This window comes from Meriones unguiculatus, chromosome 7, assembly GCF_030254825.1.
Source record: "Meriones unguiculatus strain TT.TT164.6M chromosome 7, Bangor_MerUng_6.1, whole genome shotgun sequence".
Classification (NCBI taxonomy): domain Eukaryota; kingdom Metazoa; phylum Chordata; class Mammalia; order Rodentia; family Muridae; genus Meriones; species Meriones unguiculatus.
In genome coordinates this window covers 115,683,051-115,701,321 of record NC_083355.1, presented here as the reverse complement: position 1 = coordinate 115,701,321, position 18,271 = coordinate 115,683,051, and the positions used below count along the sequence as shown (strand labels likewise).

The 18,271-nt window shown below is 42.3% G+C and overlaps 1 protein-coding gene across 6 annotated transcripts in view; it reads right to left on the bottom strand.

The window, feature by feature from the left end:
* The window catches only part of Traf3 (TNF receptor associated factor 3), a 102,344-nt gene that overhangs the window by 63,521 nt on the left and 20,552 nt on the right, over positions 1-18,271 (bottom strand). The window contains exon 1 of one of the 6 annotated variants that reach the window (XM_060388207.1): positions 7,608-7,671. The exons of 4 other annotated variants lie outside the window; for them this stretch is intronic. The gene's annotated coding sequence lies outside the window, so the exon portion shown is untranslated. Of the gene's footprint in view, positions 1-7,607; positions 7,672-18,271 lie in introns of those variants that run through there. One more of the 6 variants, XM_060388210.1, reaches the window with a different exon arrangement.

Below are 18,271 nucleotides of genomic sequence, written 5' to 3'. Positions count from 1 at the left end.
ATTACAAAGCACAACACAGAAAGCATGTCCAGCTCCTGTACAAGCTGCTTTCACCCCAGACACCCAGTATCCTAAAAACCAGTATGTGCTCAGAAGACCTGAACTGTTAAACCACTGAACACACAGTTTCCTAATGATTTTTACTTTGCATTAATTAACTTATTCATTCACTAAATCATTTGGTGAATGCTAACTATGTACTATATGTAAAGGGATGTGAATGACACCTTTACCACTTTGATGGTGACAGGCCATCCAGTAAGAATGCAACTGAAGAACAAGTTATTCCAAGTGTGAGGACAGCATACCACAATTGAGAACAGGAGCTACTCTGGGGATCCAGACAAGGATCAGGACAAGGTCCTATAAGAAAGAAACCTATGGTGGAGCTGAAGGAGTGGGCTAACTGCGAAGAGCAAGGATGAGAGGATGCATTCTCCAGACAGCTCTGCATCCTGGTATGAGAAAATGGGCCCTCAGCAAGGGTTCATGAGCTCCACTCCACTGCTAGGGCCTGAGTTCTCTGTCTTAGTTAGGGTTTCTCTTGCTGTGCTGAGACACCATGACCACGGCAGGTCTTATAAAGGAAGGTATTCAACTTAGAGTTGCTTACAGTTCAAGGTTTAGCACACTGTCATCATGGCGGGATGCATGGTGGCATGCAGGCAGACATGTTGCTGGAGAGGTAGCTGAAAGTTCTATACCCCAATCAGCAGACAGCAGGAAGAGAGTGAGACAGTGGACCTGGCTTGAGTACCTAAGACCTCAAAACCCAACCCTAGTGACACACTTCCTCCCACAAGACCACACTTCCTAACAGCCTAAGAGTCTATGGAGGCCACTTTCATTCAAAGCACTACATTCTTCTAAACTCACAGCAGCCCTGAGCCCTGAGCAGCTCTGTGCGCCCACAGCTGACAAGGTATCAGAATATCTATACCGTACGGCATACACTCAACACTCCTGAGGATTAAGTGGGAGGGCCAGAATGTGAGCCTAGCAGGCAGAGGGCAATCTTACCCTATTGCCCTCAGCAGGCTGGTGGTTTCTGGTGATTCTGGTGAATGACCCCTGGAAGGGATTCCTGTCTGCAGTGGCTTCTGTCTAGGCGTTCTTTGTTCTATTTTGTGTCTGGCCTAGTCTAACTTGAACAGGCAGTAGGTCAAGGACTGGGTGGATGAATAAACAACTGAAGCTCTGCTGGCCACTCCCACGCATTCCTGCAGGCATCATGAAAGCACTCCTTCACCTCTCTTGTCTACCTGCCTGTGCTTTATCCACAGGCTCCAAGAACACTTCCAGAAAAATTTCAGAAACTCCTTTCCCAAGCCCCGCAGCAAGGCCCCTTCTGTCATCCCAAAGGTTTAGCACACGGTGCTTGTGACATGTATGTCCATGTGTACTGCTGCCATTTGCAGAAGACACTATCAATCCCACTCAGGGAACTCAACTGCTCCATGTGAGGTTGCTTCTAGTGCCACCCTCACCTGACAGAGAGGGAAATGAGGCACAAGGGCCCTAAATTATGGTCTAAGTGGGAGCCAGTATTGAAACCCAGGGTCTTTCCTGCTTGTATGGGCATTTGCAGGGGCTGATTATACTAACTAGAACAGAGGATGTTGGCCTAATGGAAAACAAAAACAAAAAAACTTCAGTTCTTTTTTCTTTTTCCTTTTGGTTTTTCAAGATAGGGTTTCTCTGTATAGCCTTGGCTGTTCTGGAACTCACTCTGTAGACCAGGCTGGCCTCAAACTCAGAGATAATAACAAAATCCCTACAGTACTGGGATTACAGGCATGCGCCACGGCCCCCAGCTACAAGAATGTTTTCTTATCTTCCTGCTCTGTGTCTTTTTCCAGGCAAGCTACAAATAAATGAATACAGTCTCCCCACAAGACAATGTTTGGTCAGCAATGCACCACTGGAGAGCTGTGTCCCAGGGCCACATTCATAGTGTGTGCTGGCTGTCTTGAAGTGAGCACTCTATGATGCTCGCTCTTTAACCACTGGCACATTCTGCCAACATCTCTTCCATCTTCTTGGGATGCATGACCATTGATTTGACTCAACAGTAAATTGCAGACTGACCTGGAAAATCTCACAGCACGTAGGCAATGAGCAGAGACCACATGAGGAAATGTCTTTGTTATCACTGTGCGTTAGAGACTCACTGGAGTATTTAAACCCTCAGAGCTCTCATCACACACAGCTGGGCAAATTCAGGTGCCACTTTGGGCACTCCCCACTGAAGTCCCAGTAGAGCTCTACCTTTCAAGTCAGGGATCAAGGCTTACTTACGCTCTGTGGTCGTCTTAATCCCACCAGCTACCGTCAGCTGTAGCATAGCTTAACTTCCCCACTGAACTGACCAGCCCAATGCAGCCCAATGCCCCCCAATGCAAGCTGACTGGGATGTCCCCACAGGGTACTGCAGGGACTGGCCAATGTCTTATATCAAGACTCTTGAGCCTCCTGGGAACACGTACGGGTTGGAGCCAACAGCTAGTCAGTGTACAGTACATGGGGACGGAAAACAAAGAGCTTCTCATCTTGTGGCCCACTGCTGGGGAGGCCTAGGGTAGGGACATTCAGTGTGGGTGTGCCTGGGCCCACAGGTCTGTGCTGGTGGCTCCCTGCTACCTGTGCTCTACAGAGAGCTCCAACAGAGGAAGAGCTTTCCAGGTGTGCCAGCACTCAAGCAGTGCATCTTCACTTCAGCTCTGTGTGCCACCACCTGTGGCAGGAAAGCAGCTCCCGACCCGCTGGTCTACACTGTAGGTAGAGCAGAAAGGGCCCTCACCATGCTGGTGAGCTGGCTCCTCAAACAACTGCTCCTATGCTAACTCCCAGGCTCCTTGTCCAGGAAAGGAATGAGGCATACACTATCAACGCCATGGAGATGCCCTGACTTTCAGTTGACAGTGGGTGTGAAAGGTCAGGCTGTCTCAAAATGGAGTCCAATTGTCCCAAAATACAATTGGAAAACTGGGTTATTTTTCCCAGTCTAGCTTGGTTTAAACACATGAGAGTCCTTGGAATGACCACAGTAAGACCCACCCCTTCACTAAACAGTCATACTGAAATTAATACTCTAACTCAGGCAAATTATTATTAGTACACATTTATGTGGACTGGATATGAATTTATAATTCCTAGACGGAGGTTTCATTGAGATACTTTAAAAAAATGCTAAAGGCAGTTAGAGACATGGCTAAGTGATTAAGCACTTGCTGGTCTTTCAGAGGACACGGGCTCAGTTCCCAGCATCCACACAGTGGCTCACAACTAAGAGGCACTCAATGCAGTGCCACATGCATGCAAGCAAAATAGGTAGCTACATAAAGAATAAAATGCACTGGGAAGTGGTGGTGCACGCCTTTGATTCCAGCGCCTGGGAGGCAGAGGGAGGTGGATCTCAGTGAGCTCAAGGCCAACCTGGTCTATAGAATGAGTTCCAAGACAGGCAGGGCTACAAGAAGAAACCCTGTCTAAAAACAAAACAAAACAAAAGCTAAAAAATGCATTGCTATTATCTTATAACTCCAAACCACAACTCAAGTTACCAAGATTAACCCGGAAAAAGATAGGACTCAGTGGTACACTGCCTGAATAGAAAGCACATAAAATCTGATTCATGTCTGTCATTCTAGCGCTCGGAAGGGAGAATGAAACAAGCCTGGGCTACAAGAAGCTCTGTCTCAAAAAGCAAAACAGAAGACAGAGACAGCTCAGCAGTTAAAAGCACTGGCTGCTCTTGCAGAGGACCCGTTTGATCTCAGCACTCACCCGATGACCCCACCATCTGTATTACCAGTTCCAGGAGATCCAACGTACACACATACATATACTCATATACATAAAATATGGCAATATACTCATATACATAAAAACAAACAAACAAACTAAATCTTAAAGAAACAAAAAGAAATCTTAAAGAAAACAAAAAAAAAAAAACCTCAACCAAAATAACAAACAAAAAACCCAGCAACAACAACAAAAACTGAGCCACTTGGTAACTTAAGTGTAATTTTGTAATTGGCTCAAATCATCATTACAATAATGTGCTTCGACTTTCTGGTGGAGGAAAAAAAAAATCACATCTACTCACAACTCAAAATGAGTCAGCCAGTGTGCTAAAATATTTTACATAATGGGAAAATTTATTGTGACCTGAAAGTTCAGGGTTTTCTCATTAAGTTACCAGAAGTTTCAGATGTAGAGCTACTTCTGTGTTAAGTTAACTGAGGCAAAAATCAAGAAAAAAAAAAAAAAAAACTACTTCAGATACGCACACTTTTGGTCCCATATACCAAATTCTTTTGTGGCTGTATTCCTAATTATTCACATTAGTAAATTAATATTTTTAAAACCTACTTGTTGGTAACACAGATAATTTAAACTTGGTTTAGACACTATGTTGCTTGCTATCTATCCCTGCAGTGAGGCAAAGTAAAACCTTGAGATGGCTTCAGATTCTGTTTTCTGTTTCTGAGACAGGATCTCACTACATTGCCCAGACAGCCTCAAACTAACCATCCTCCAGCCTCAGCCTCAGCCTCAGCCTCAGCCTCAGCCTCAGCCTCAGCCTCAGCCTCACAAGTACGAGGGTTATAGATGCATCTAGCACAATGCCTGGCTACTGAACAACAAAATGGTGACATGATTTTCCAAAACTGTGATCCCATAAGAAATATCAATAGAGCCTTCCCATGGTGCTTCACCGCAAAGCATTGTTATGGAGACTCCTGTGATACTGTAGCCATTCAGCATTCCACATGCTGGCTTCATCATTTCCAGTACCAATGAAAGCAGATACTTAAGCAATTAAAGACATGGACCGTTTCTGTTCTTCTTTAAAAGCCATGTCCATGCACAGCACAGAGACAGGCACTCCATACTACACAGCTTACTGTGCACTCCGAGAGTCAGAAGGCAATCATCTGCACCATATGCACAGCAATCCCATAACCTCTACCCTGGAGGTTAGATCCCAGGAAAGAGTAAAGCCTATGCCCGTTTTAAACATTTACTATTTTTGAGACAGAATCTCACATAACCCAGGTTTGCCTTTAGCACGATATAGCAGAGAATGACTTTGAACTCCTGATCTCCTCCCCACAGAAATGTTGAGATTACAGTATCTACCAGTCCCAGCAAGACTCTTTAACCCAGCTGAATAAACTGTTTGCAAGTATCAACCATAAAGTCACAATGGCACCTCCTTACCCTAGCATCATTACTTAAAAGTCAGAATGTACAATAAAGGGAAATTCTGTAGTGTAAACTACTTTTTAATTGTGTGTATCTGTTTGATGACAAGGTTCTATCTAGGATAGTCTACAATATATGCAATATTCATTAATTTTCTTCAGAAACTTAAAAATTCCAAACTTTAGGATACCTACTCATAAAACCTGCAGTTAAAGGACTGTGGTTCTAGAGCATTCGGCAACAGCAAGACAAGCTCTGGCTGAGTCATGATACACTAGAGATGCCAAGGACAACATGAGGATGTGCACTTTACTGGCCATGAAACAGTACCAGTTTATGTTGGAATACACTGGGATAATATTTTTGTGCACTGGGTAAAGGCTGTAGTCTTCAAATGTTGATTCCTGTACCAGCAGAGAGCTGTGTACTGGCCAGACTTTGGTATTGTTCTTTCTATGAAGCACCACCTACCTTAGTATTTCGTAAACCCTTCTGATTGGTTTAATAAAGAGTTGACAGGTAACAGCTAGGCAGAAGAGGAAAAGTGGGACATCACAGCAGGGATAGAAACTGAGAGAAGAATTGAGAGAGCAGAGCTTAACCAGCCATGGAGGAAGGTGGACATACTGGGACTGAAGAGAGGTAGCAAGCCACATGGCAAATGTGGCTAGAATAAATGGGTTAATTAAGCTATACAAGCTAATTGGGAACAAGCTTAAGCTATAGGCCTAAGCTTTCCTAAAGAATAAAAGGTCTCCATGTCGTTACTGGGAGCTGGCGGGTGGAGATAGTCAGGCAAAAGTATATATATTGCATGTACCTGGGAGATGTTGGTTATATCCGTACCTGGCTGGAGAGACCCTGAATGAGGAGGCTGCACTGGTCTCACACAGCTGTTCCTAGTATAGGACAGCAAGGAGAGGGGCTGATGAATCACTAGAAAGGAGCTGGCAGAGAGAGGCATGGAAGGCCTCTCCAGGACAGACAACTGTGAGGATCACAGACTACAGTGGGCAAAAGGTGTGCCAGAGCAGGTAAAACCTCTAGAGCCCAGGATAGCCCAACTTGGAGGCACCTGGAGTGGAGAAGCATGTTCGTTTGGGAGGTGGTAGAGCAGTTAGAATTTCTGTGGAAAGAGACAGTCTCACTATATATAGGCCAGATTGGCCCTGAACTTGGAATCCTCCCTCCACCTCCTGAGTGCTGAGATTACAGGTATGCATCCCACCAACTAGAGTTTTAAATTAAATTTTAACTACCAATGAAAAATGTAGACGTTTAAGGATTCAAACAATGTCTTGGTATATATGTTCTCACTGTGAAAAGATTGGCATACCCATCATGTCACCTTTTTTTTTTGTAAAACCATTCACTATCTATTCTTTTAGCAACTGCCATTATTAGTAACATGGCCATGGAGGAATCTTACAAATATTAAGCTAAACATTCCAGATGCATTTTATATGTATTTTTAAAAGTTGGAGCAAGGTGCAGGGTTCCCAAGTGCTGGAGAGGAGAAATATGAGTCACAGGGGCACAAAATTTCAGTTAGCATTGAGACTTGATTAATGTGATAAAAGTAAAGGGCTATTGACCTAGCTACACATATATGGACTAATTAATTACTAACCAACCCCCCTCCAAGCCTCTGTCATGTTATCTTTCAAAAGGAACAAGGACAAAGTTGATGTGGCAGTCCAGTCACTCACTGTATTCCTTCCCAGTGAGGAGGGAGATGGAGGTAGGAGGATTTGGAGCTCCAGGAGGGCCTCTGCTATGTGAGACCCTTTCTCGAAAAATAAAAGGAAACAGGCCAGATATTTGCTCTCTGTGACTAGCTCAAACTGTTCACAGCTCTCTTGCTCTTGTTCTCACTCTCTCCCTTTCTTTTTGGAACTTGCTCTGTAGATCCAACTCAGAGTTCCACCTACCTCTGCCTCCCAAATGCTGGGATTAATGGTGTGTACCACTACTGCCCAGCTAGCATTTTCTACTATAAAGGCTCCAAAATTTTAAGACAGGGTCTCACTGTATAATCCAGGCTGGTCTTAAATTCTAAATCGTTCTGCCTTAGCTTCCTAAGTGCTGAAGTAACAGGCATGTACCACATCAGGCTAGACTTCAATGGCCAGGGAAACTACTCACATTAACTGTATAGAAAGAAAAAAAAAAAAAAATCAAGCTTTGCCAACAACTTTTAATCACTGCTTTGTATTAACTATTGTAAACTATAGCTAGGAACCCTGTACTTGGCTCACCCAAACCTCCTGCCAGAATTAGGAGCAACAACATCTCTATTAAAAGTGAGAACACAGAAAAAAAGAGCCCCTAAGATTGTCCACACGGAGCCATGCACTCTGTAGCCTAGACAGGACCCACTCCCTTCACATCCTTACCTGGGGGCTGGGGGGACTCTTGAAAGGCCACTGTAGCATGTCATGCAGACCTTCCCCAGTACAGAATGAAATGGCTTGCCAATTTCTCCTCTCCAGCACTTGGGAACCCTGCACCTTGCTCCAACTTTTAAAAATACATATAAAATGCATCTGGAATGTTTAGCTTAACCATTAAGATGCACAACTGGAGGGATATTTGGAGCAGCTGCAAAAGCTCTATTAGGGATAACAAAATGGGTAAGTGAATCTCAAAGTCTTTAAGGTTAAACACTCACTGGGGTAAGATTTAATAACACAACAACAGACTACAATAATGAAGTGACTTCTCAAACTTTTCCATCAAAGCACCCCCAAGGCACAGAAGAGAAAACCCTCAGAGGAAGCACTTTGAAGCAACTCAATTGACATGAATCCCTACCTTTTTTATTAAAAATTCACAGTTTACAATGAACTGAAATATACCCCCTCAAGCCCACCCCTGTCATCCTTACCCTCTTGGAAAGAGAGGCAGCAGGCAGATGTTCTCCCCTCCCACTGGCTGCCAAATGGGCAGCTTGCCTTCCTGCTGTGCTTGCTCTTTGTATCCCCTCCTCTCCTTCTTGCTCCACCCTCTTCCAGTTATGAGCCACAACTCTCCCAGATCCAATGACCACATCAGCATCTCCAACTAAGCACTCAAAAGGCTCTTCCAACGTCGTAGGTCAAACACTGACCTCAGTACCCTCTTCTCTCTCATCTGTCTCTAGCTACCCCTGCTCAGATAAACAGAACCACAGAACTGCTCAGACAAGAAAGGCTCCCCTTTCTTACATGCCCAAAACCAAACACCCAAACAAGCACACTCTCACCTCAGAGTTTTCACACTTCCTGCTCCCTCTGCCTACACCTTTCTGCTTTCAGGTCTTCGCATGCACCCCTTGCCCTTAGCCCATTCAAACACGATCTGCTCAGAAACCGGGCAAATGTACCAAGAGAGCCAGCACTGCCCAGTCTAATCACAAACTGCTTCCTTTTCTTAGTGCCGCCTTTAGTATGAACTGATTTACTGCTTGTTGACCAGTCTTTCATTCATCAAAAGATCAACTTCAAGAAGACCAGAATTTGGACTCAGTAAATTGTTCCTAACCCTCATAGGGACTCTACACATTTAGTGATTCAATGCAGAGCCTTATTTTAAAACCAGTTTTTTGTTAAAAATGAAAACATCTACAATTTTTTTAGCATTAGGAAGAGACTATATGACACAGACCAGTACACAAACATGTTTATTCAGTGTCCTGAAAGCAGTCACAGGAGGCTGAAGACCACAGCACTATGTCAAGTAGAGAAAACTGGAAACAACCTACATGTCCAACAATACAGAACTTAGTCATGAAACCATGGCACTGCCATTACATAACCAACCACATTATTAAGAAATACCTCTGGCCCTCAACCTTAGAAAAAGAACTATAGGCAAGGAACAAATGCTGAAAGCAGGAGAAGTGGTCTTGCAGGGGTTGCTGGGAAAAGCACAGCAATTGACTATTCAATACCAAATGGTCAGTCCAGAACATATATAAATACAAGTGACATTATACAGACTAAGCAGGTTATACTTGCGTATTCAAGAAAATATACAAACACATGTACACACATGTAACAGTTAAAAAAATAGAGGTCATGAATTTGAAAGAAAAAAAGGGCCAGGTGTGATGGCACTTTTAATCCCAGCACTTGGGAGGCAGAGGCAGGAGGATCTCTGTGAGTTTGGGACTCCAGAACAGCGAGGACTACGTATGTAGTGAGACCCTGTCTTGGGGAGAACAAGAAAAAAAATTTAAAAAGGAAGAAAGGGGGTATATAAATGAGAGGGCTTGGAGACTGAAAATAGAAGAGGAAAATTATGTAATTATGTGAGCTCAAAAAATTTAAGAATAAAATGATAATTAGAAGAGAACACTTCTAAAGGACTGGGATGTACTTCAACGGTATATCGATTTCTTACTGCACCCTGAATTCTAGCTCCAGCATGTGTTGTGTTGTGTTGTTTTGTTTTTCGAGACAGGGTTTCTCTGTGTGGCCTTGGCTGTCCTGGACTCACTTTGAAGACCAGGCTGGTCTCAAACTCACAGAGATGGAATTGCCTCTGCCTCCTGAGTACTGGGATTAAAGGTATGTGCCATCACACCCAGCTTGTAGCTTTTCTTTTTTAAGGTAAAATTTCTGTTTGACAGAAATGATAAGGACATATTTTTGTTTATTATTATTATTATTTATGTGTGCATATATATATATATATATATATATGCAAAATGCATGAAGGTCAATGGACAACTTTGGAGTCAGTTTTTTTCCTTTTGCCTTTACATGGGTTCCCATCACCAAACTTTCTCCAAAAGCACCTTTACTCTCTAAGCCATTTCACTACTTACTATTCACATAATTTTACATCTTTTATTGGGCATATTGAAATAATCTACAAGATTATTTAATGAATATTATCTAACCTGACATAATATTTCACGTATCTTTAATTTTTGAGGCCTTTGTTTATTTGTATCGTCTGTGCCTTATGAAGCCTACTCTAACAGCTGCCACAGTCTGCATGAAGACCCTGCTCAAGGCCACTCCCACAAAGGTAGCTACAGAAGGTGGTGGTTCCTCTATCAGCTTCTCTGGGGAGAAACTTGACATAAGTGACCGTAAAGGCTCTGTCCTCAAGAAATGGCCCATCACTAAAAAGTCAGACCGTCTCCTGGTCTGACAGCATCTTTTCTTCCTCTGAAAGAGCAGAACCAGCTGCACAGGTGTGCTGACCCCAACACACCATCATGGATACTCTACACACAGAAGCAGCTGAAGCTGATAATGAGTTCAGCAAGAATATTTCCATGTGTCTCTATGTTCTCTCAAGCTCCTCAGTTTATGAAATCACTGAGAGCCCAAAACTAGCCTTCATAGTTACCAGGTATATATACATGCTATACAGCATAATGCAGGCAAATACTTTTATGTATATACATAAAATTAAACATTAAAAAAATTGAACTATAAATCATCCATACTTGGTACACACAGTTTCTAGACTATACAGAAGTTTTTAAAAAGTTAAGAGTGAAGCCATAGCTCAGTAGTAAAGTGCTTGCCTAATATGCATGAGGCCTGAGGTTCAGTCCCCAGTACGACCAGAAATAAAAATGTAAAAAGGTACTGTATCAAAAGATTGAAAAAAAGAAAACCTAGGATGTGGTGGAGCACCCTGTAATCTTAACACTTGCAAGATGGAAGCAGGAGGATTAGGTGTTCAAAGGTAACTTCAGCTATAGCGACAGAGTAGCCTAGAATACAGCAACCAACCATTACACTTACAATGTGTATTTTCCCAGTAGGAAAATTACCTTCAGTATCTCCAGCCCTTTTTATAAAAGGTCTCTGTGTGTGTCCACCCAAGACCTACCTCTTAAATCAATCTGGAAATTCCTATGACCTACAAATCATCTTAAATGTCTCCCAGTTTCTTCTCTCTGAAGCCCCTCAGGATTCCTGTATCAACTATATCTTGTTCTCCTCCTTTAGAGATTTCACAATGCTACAGCACAGCCTGTCAGAAACAAGGGGCAAAACAAAGTGTCTCTTTGTCCCTTTTCAAGTCCTACCCACCTAAGACACTGAGCCAAACAAGTGCCATTTTAAGCACAGACTGGACTGTGCACTGGCATTCTAAAACAATGGCACCACACATTCGAGTTAAGACTAAAAGATCAGCAGAGGACATAAATACAACACCTCAACTTTGTTGGCAAAGCGATTTACATGCTGGAGTAATTATGGCAATGCAGTGTCTTGAGTTTCCATTTCCTTGTTGGTAATGAGAAAGGCAACTTCAAAAGCCTCTAACATCACACAACTCCATTCTGAAGACAGGAGAACTACAGGCCAGCTGTAGGGATCAGAGAAGTGCAGTCACTTTCCCCATCCCTCATCACTTAAGCCTCGGTTCTTTTCATACTCCAAATGGTGAAGAAAAAGCAGATGACAGAAAATCCCCTTATGCAAAAGTCCCAACTCTGCGGGAAGGAGGGTGGGTCCCTGTGAATCATCCCTCCTCTACTGAAAGGTGGCACAGGTAAGTGGTTTTGTATCTGAAGAGGCCAACAGCCAGGGACACAGAACCGAGGTGAGGGAAGAATCTGAAGCGCTCCTGCACTAAGCAAATCAGTAGGCCTGAGTGCAGATGGATAAAGACTCCACAGGAAAAATGAAGCCATGGGCACAGCAGGCAGGCTGAATGAAAATGGTGTTCTGGGCAGGAGGACACATCATGAAGACAATGAGGCAGGACTAGAGTGGAGAGAAGTTAAGAGCACAAGCATGACAAAAGGGGTCATTTGGACTGAGGGACCAGACTGGTTAGAGTAGCAGGGTTAAAAACAGTACCAAGAACCAAACAGAAGGGAAGAGGAGGGGTCAATGAAGAACCCTAGCAACTGCTTCTGGACAGAAAGGAGGCAGGAAAAGACAAGTGAACACCCAGGTAGTCTTTGCCTGATCACTCCCTCTGGAGCTTGTGTGTGAAACAATTCCTTCTTAGGGCTAGACAGATGGCTCGGTGGTTATAGCAGGCTGCTCTTCAGAGGTCCAGATTCAATTCCCAGTACACACTGGTGCTCATAAGTTTCTGTAACTTCAGTGCCAGGGAATCTTGATTCCCTCTTCTGGCTTCTGAAAGCACTGTATGCACATGGTGCACAGATGCACAAGCAAGCAAAATACCCATACACTAAAATAAAATAAAACAAAACAAAATAAACAAAAAACCATTTCTCCTACAGATCCCAGTTAGCTGACTCCTCCCAGATCAACTGTGTGAAACGTTCATTTGATCTGTCACAACCCTGCCAATCCCCCTCTACTTTCTGAGTGAGCACTACACTTTTTGTCCTTCATAACAAGCTGTCTACATGGCTTCCTGAACATGCTGTACTTAGGTGGTGCCTAGTACATACTCAGGGCTCTAGCAATAGTCCAACAGCAAAATTCATGGGTACAAGCTAAGAAACACACATTTGGGGAACTTGGAACCACAGATGGAAATTTATTATCTTTCTAATAGTGCCTACTCAAAAATTCCCACTCTACTAAGCTAAGTTTTGCTCTAGACTACACAATCTTAGCCGAGAATCCAGGTGAATTTACAGACATCTGGGCTTCTATCCCAGGCACTCTAACCTCCAGTTCCCTCTGCTAATTTAATTTTTTTAATTTTAGTTTCATTATATATATGATGTGTATCTGAACACAGGTAGGTATACATGAGTGCAGGGGCCTGTGGAAGCCAGAAAATTTAGATTCCCCTGGAGCTAAGAGTTAGAGACAGTTGTGATCCACTCAACTTGTGTGTTGGAAACTGAACTCTCTTAAAAGAGCAGCATGTGGGGGTTGGGGATTTAGCTCAGTGGTAGAGCGCTTGCCTAGCAAGCGCAAGGCCCTGAGTTCGGTCCTCAGCTCTGGAAAAAAAAAAAAAAGACAAAATAAAAGAGCAGCATGTGTTCTTAAACGCTAAACCACCTTTATAGCCTCCTCCCCACCCCCCTACCAGTTTTAACACAAACTCACTCCAGCTCTGCTATATTTAAAATAGTTTTAATGCTGACGTCATTTAATGACTATAGATGGAATTTCTATCAGAAACACTTCACCTCAAAACATCAATAAACTGAGGCCTGGTGTGGTGATGCATACCTTTAATCCCAGATCTCAAGAGCCAGAGGCAGGCTGAGCTCTGCGTTCCAGGACAAACCAAGGCTACACAGTGAGACCCTGTATACATTAGCCCCAGGTCACACATTTGACAGATGCAAGAAAAGATGTCCTTGAACAATTTCTAGAACAAGGTTTCTCACACTGGCACTAATGACAATTCATGAACTGTATGTATTAAAACATCCTTAGCCTCTTACTAGCTATTACAAGAATATCCTCTAATTCAGAAGATTCTCAAATAATCCCAGCCATCCTCTGGAGCCCCCGAATGAGAATGACTGCTGTGGACAAGTTAAAAAAAAAAAAAATTTTTTTTTTTTTTGAGACAGGACTTCATGTAACCCAGGCTGGCCCCAAACTTGCTAAGTAACCAAGGATTAAACTTCAAATCCCCCTACCTCTATCTCCTGAGTGCTGGAATTATGGGTATGTGCCACTACATTCAATATATGCTTTGTGCATCCTAGGCAAATACTATACCAACTGAGGTACATCCCCAGTCCCCCAAGTGATGTTTTGTATAATCCAAAGTATGAGGACAGTGATCATCTCAGTTAAAATTTAAGTGTCCCTTAAAGACAACCAGATGAGCACTTGGGAGGTGGAGGTAGATGGACCATGAGTTCAAAGCTAGTCACCACTACTTAAGAGAGTAGTTGGCCAGCCCACACTATGTTAATATACCAACTAAAGAAACCAGCTGAACTACAGCCTCTGATGAAAGTGAAAGCCCACAGACACATACCATCTTAATGAGACCGTGTCAGAACAGCTGACAAGTCCTCTGGAGAGTTCGTCTGAAGTTAACAGGCTGTGGTCTTTTCAATGCTACAGGATGAAGGCCCTCAAATACACCAACCACTTGGCTGACCACAGCCTTTTAAGGCTGACAGATACACTGGAAAGCAAAGCTCTGAAGATCATTCTCTCTCCACAAGTAACACTGGGTGGAATCACAGAGGTGACAGGCCTCGAGAGTCAGTACAAGTCTACACCTTTAGCCCCAGCAACACCCACAGGGGCACTTGTCTGAATTTAGTGTGGAATTCTACTCAAGGAGCTTAGGTACCCCAGAATCCACAGATCAAGAGCATGAGTCTCACGCAGGTACTCTCCTCTCTGCCATCATTTCCATGAACACCACTGCAGAAAACTCAGTATCTCTTGTATAATTGATCTCACTTGAGACATCTGTAGTATCAAGATGCCCACATCATCTTACCTTTTGTTTGTTTTGTTTTTTCCAGCTTACCATTTTTAAAGGTTTTAACTTTTCCCTCCACTATCTAAGAAGAGACATCACACAAATCAGGCATTTGTGAGCCTTTTGGACTTCCACATTTCCCTTGACAGGACTAGGGCTGGTGATTAAAATTTTTGATGGAATCAAAACTAGTTGCCAATTATCTAAATTATTTAAACAAATATACCCTTAAAGGCCAAAGGAAAACAGAAGACAAATGATTACGAGATTAGAAGTGTTGATCTCAGTGCAGTCCCCTGTGCTCAAGAAAAGCCAAAAGCCTCCCTGGCGCTAGTTTAAAAAGTGTGGACTGTATGGTGAGCACAGGGCTATGTCTTGTCCTAAAAGATCCATTGCAGCACACAGGACGATTTCAAATGTTTGTAACGATAAAAATACACATTTACAACACCAGAGTGAAAAATTCACACGTTTTAAATAAGAGTCCTCAGAACCCAGTATGAAGAAAAAGCTACTTTAGAATGTTGTGTTCTTGGCCCTCTGCAAGAGCACAGGTCACATGTTTACCTTCCTCTGTCACTGGAGGCCCCCACAGTGGGCAGTTTAGGAGATACTTATAGTCATTTTCAATGCAATGAAAATGTCCCAATTATTTTCCCAATCCAGGTCAATTACAGAGTAAAGAATCTGAAGGATACTCCAGGGAACTGAAGAGTCCAAGTCTCTATAGAGAAAATCAGTAAATCTGTAAAAACACATATAAATAAATGCTAGTATTTCTGAAATTTCAATCAGCTCTTCAGTGAACCTCATGTGGTTACCTCCTCAAATGCAAGAATTATTAATGCATATTTTTGTAGTACATGGAGCCATCATCAGATGCTCAAAGACAAACTAGGCTAGAGACAGAGTTCAGCTCAAGAAGTACTTAGCATGCATGAGGCCCCTCAATTCAACCTACAGACCCCACATATACAATCTCAGTACTCAAAAGCAAAGAGGCCCGTCAAGGTCTTCTTCAGCTACATGAGTGCAAGGACAGCTTGGGATACAAGAGACTCTGCTGCTAATTAATTAACTGTAAAATATGAACTTACAAAAGCAGAGAGATGTAAGAGACAAGCCAGGAGGCCTACTGGCTCTAGCTTTCAGCCCCAATCCCAGCAAGAATATTCCACTTAGAGTCCCAAATTGGTCACTAGTCTCTATTACTATTCTTACACCAGAAGGCCACTAGTTTACAATTAAACACTTACTTGTGCTAAATACTATTTTATTTTATTTTACTTATTTATTTTGAGACAGGCTCTTACTGTATAGCCAAGGCCGTCCTGAAATCTGCTATACTGCTCAGCCTAGTTTCAAACCCACTATTTTCCTGCCTCGTCCTCCCAAGTATGGAGATTATAAGTATACGCCATCACACATAGCTTAGACACTTTTTTTTTCCATCTTATTTCTCTAAGAGGCGGGCACTGTTACCTCTGCTTCTATATAGAGAAACACATACCAGAGATGAAGTCACTTGCCCAAGAGCCATCTCTCAAAAATAAACTTTTTTTTTTTAAGATTTATTTATTATTTATACAGTAATCTGCCTGCAGGCCAGAAGAGGGAACCAGATCTCATTACAGATGGTAGTGAACCACCATGTGGTTGCTGGGAATTGAACTCAGGACCTTTGGAAGAACAGCCAGTGCTCTTAACCTCTGAGCCATCTCTCCAGCTCCCAACAATAAACTCTTAAAGGATGAAACAAAAAGAATAAAAAGAGAATGAGAAAAAAAAAAAAGCGAGACAGATTAATCCCAGACTCAGGAGGCAGAGGAAGGCAGATCTCTGTGAGTTTGAGCCCAGGACAGCCAGGGCTCTATTACACAGAGAAACTCTGTCTCAAAAAAGAAAAGAAAAAAAGAAAAGAAGAGAGAGAGAAAGAAAGAAAGAAAAAGAAAACCAACCTTAGTTTACCCAGTTACTATACAAGAACTACCAGAAGACAATAGGTACCCCCAAGATTATGAAGAAGTTACATGGAATCCTAGAGAAATATTAGATCTGCAGAGATTTAAACAAGCATACATCTTTTTTTTCTTTTTATTAATTACATTTTATTCATTTTGTATCCCCCCATAAGCCCCTCCCTCCTCCCCTCCTGATCCCACCCTCCCTCCACTTTCTGCATGTATGCCACTCCCCAAGTCCACTGATAGGGGAGGTTCTCCTCTCCTTTCTGATCTTAGTCTATCAGTTCACATCAAAAGTGGCTGCATTGTCCTCTACTGTGGCCTGGTAAGGCTGCTCCCCCCTCAGGGGGAGGTGATCAAAGAGCAGGCCAATCAGATTATGTCAGAGGCAGTCCCTCTTCACATTACTATGTAACCCATTTGGACACTGAACTGCCATGGGCTACATCTGTGCAGGGGTTCTAGGTTATCTCCATGAATAGTCCTTGGTTGGAGTATGAGTCTCTGGGAAGTTCCCTGTGTTCAAATTTTCTTGTTCTGTTGCTCTCCTTGTGGAGAAGCACACATTTCTTATAGTATGCATTCACCCTATGTGAAGCAGATATTAAATTCATGAGTGAGCAACTCAGAACAGAATTATCCCCCCAAAGCTGGAAATATTAGATAACAGCAATATTGGAAGCTGGTCCTCAGTTACCCTGGTAAACATGGTGGAAAGAGGAAGCTAGGGGCATAGAACAAAGAAATAGGGCTAGAGGTATTAGTATTTCTCAAGATCACTTGCTAAGTGAAGGCCAATATAGTGAGTTACAAAGACAGCTTGAATTTGATGATCACACTTTGGCACTATGTTGTTTAGTAGCTCTAAATGTTTGGGACAAGGCTAAAGAATCAAAAAAGAGGTCTGAATTATTTACTAAAATTATACAAGACCTCAAAAAGGCCTTCAATGATTTTTTTTTTCAGACTGACTTCAACTATAAATAGAATAGTATCAGATTTAGAAGTCAGGAAAATACTATTTGGATCTTTGGCTTTTGAAAATGTTAATTCCGAATGCAAAAGGGTGATTAGATCTTTAAAGGCAAGATCAGCACCAACTGATGAATGGATTTGAAGTATGGCTGATAATGGATCTCATGTTTATCATGCTACTATGGTAAGGGAAGTAATTCCTAAAAGTTATAAGAAAAATCAAATGTCAGATGTTTTAACTGTGGTAAGCCAGATCATTTGAAAAGATATTTTAGGCAAGGTGTTTCTAGAAATAATGTTTTTTTCTAGATATAATTCAAAAGCTCTTCTGGAGTATGCAGAAGGTATGGCAAAAGCAGGCACTGGATTAATGAATGTGGATCAACTATATGTGAGACACAGGAGCAGATGTAACAATAATTTCACCAAAATTTTGGCATCCAGATTGGCATTTCAGGAGATAAACAGTCATCTTCTAGGAACTGTAACTTTATCTCAAGTAAAACAAAGTGCAAGATGGGTCAAAGTGTATTTGGCCAGAAGGACAAATAGGAAAATTAAAGCCATATGTAGCTAGTATATCCATGAATTTATGAAGACATGATTTGTTGCAGCAATGCAAAACACAGATTGACATTCCTCCAATCTTAGAAACAAACCATAAAATTATGATTCTGAAAAAAAATATTAAAAGGTACTATCAAGAACAATCACAGGCTGTCCAGGTTGTACATAAGCAGGACACAACAGCTATTAGCCTTACAAAGGTACCAACC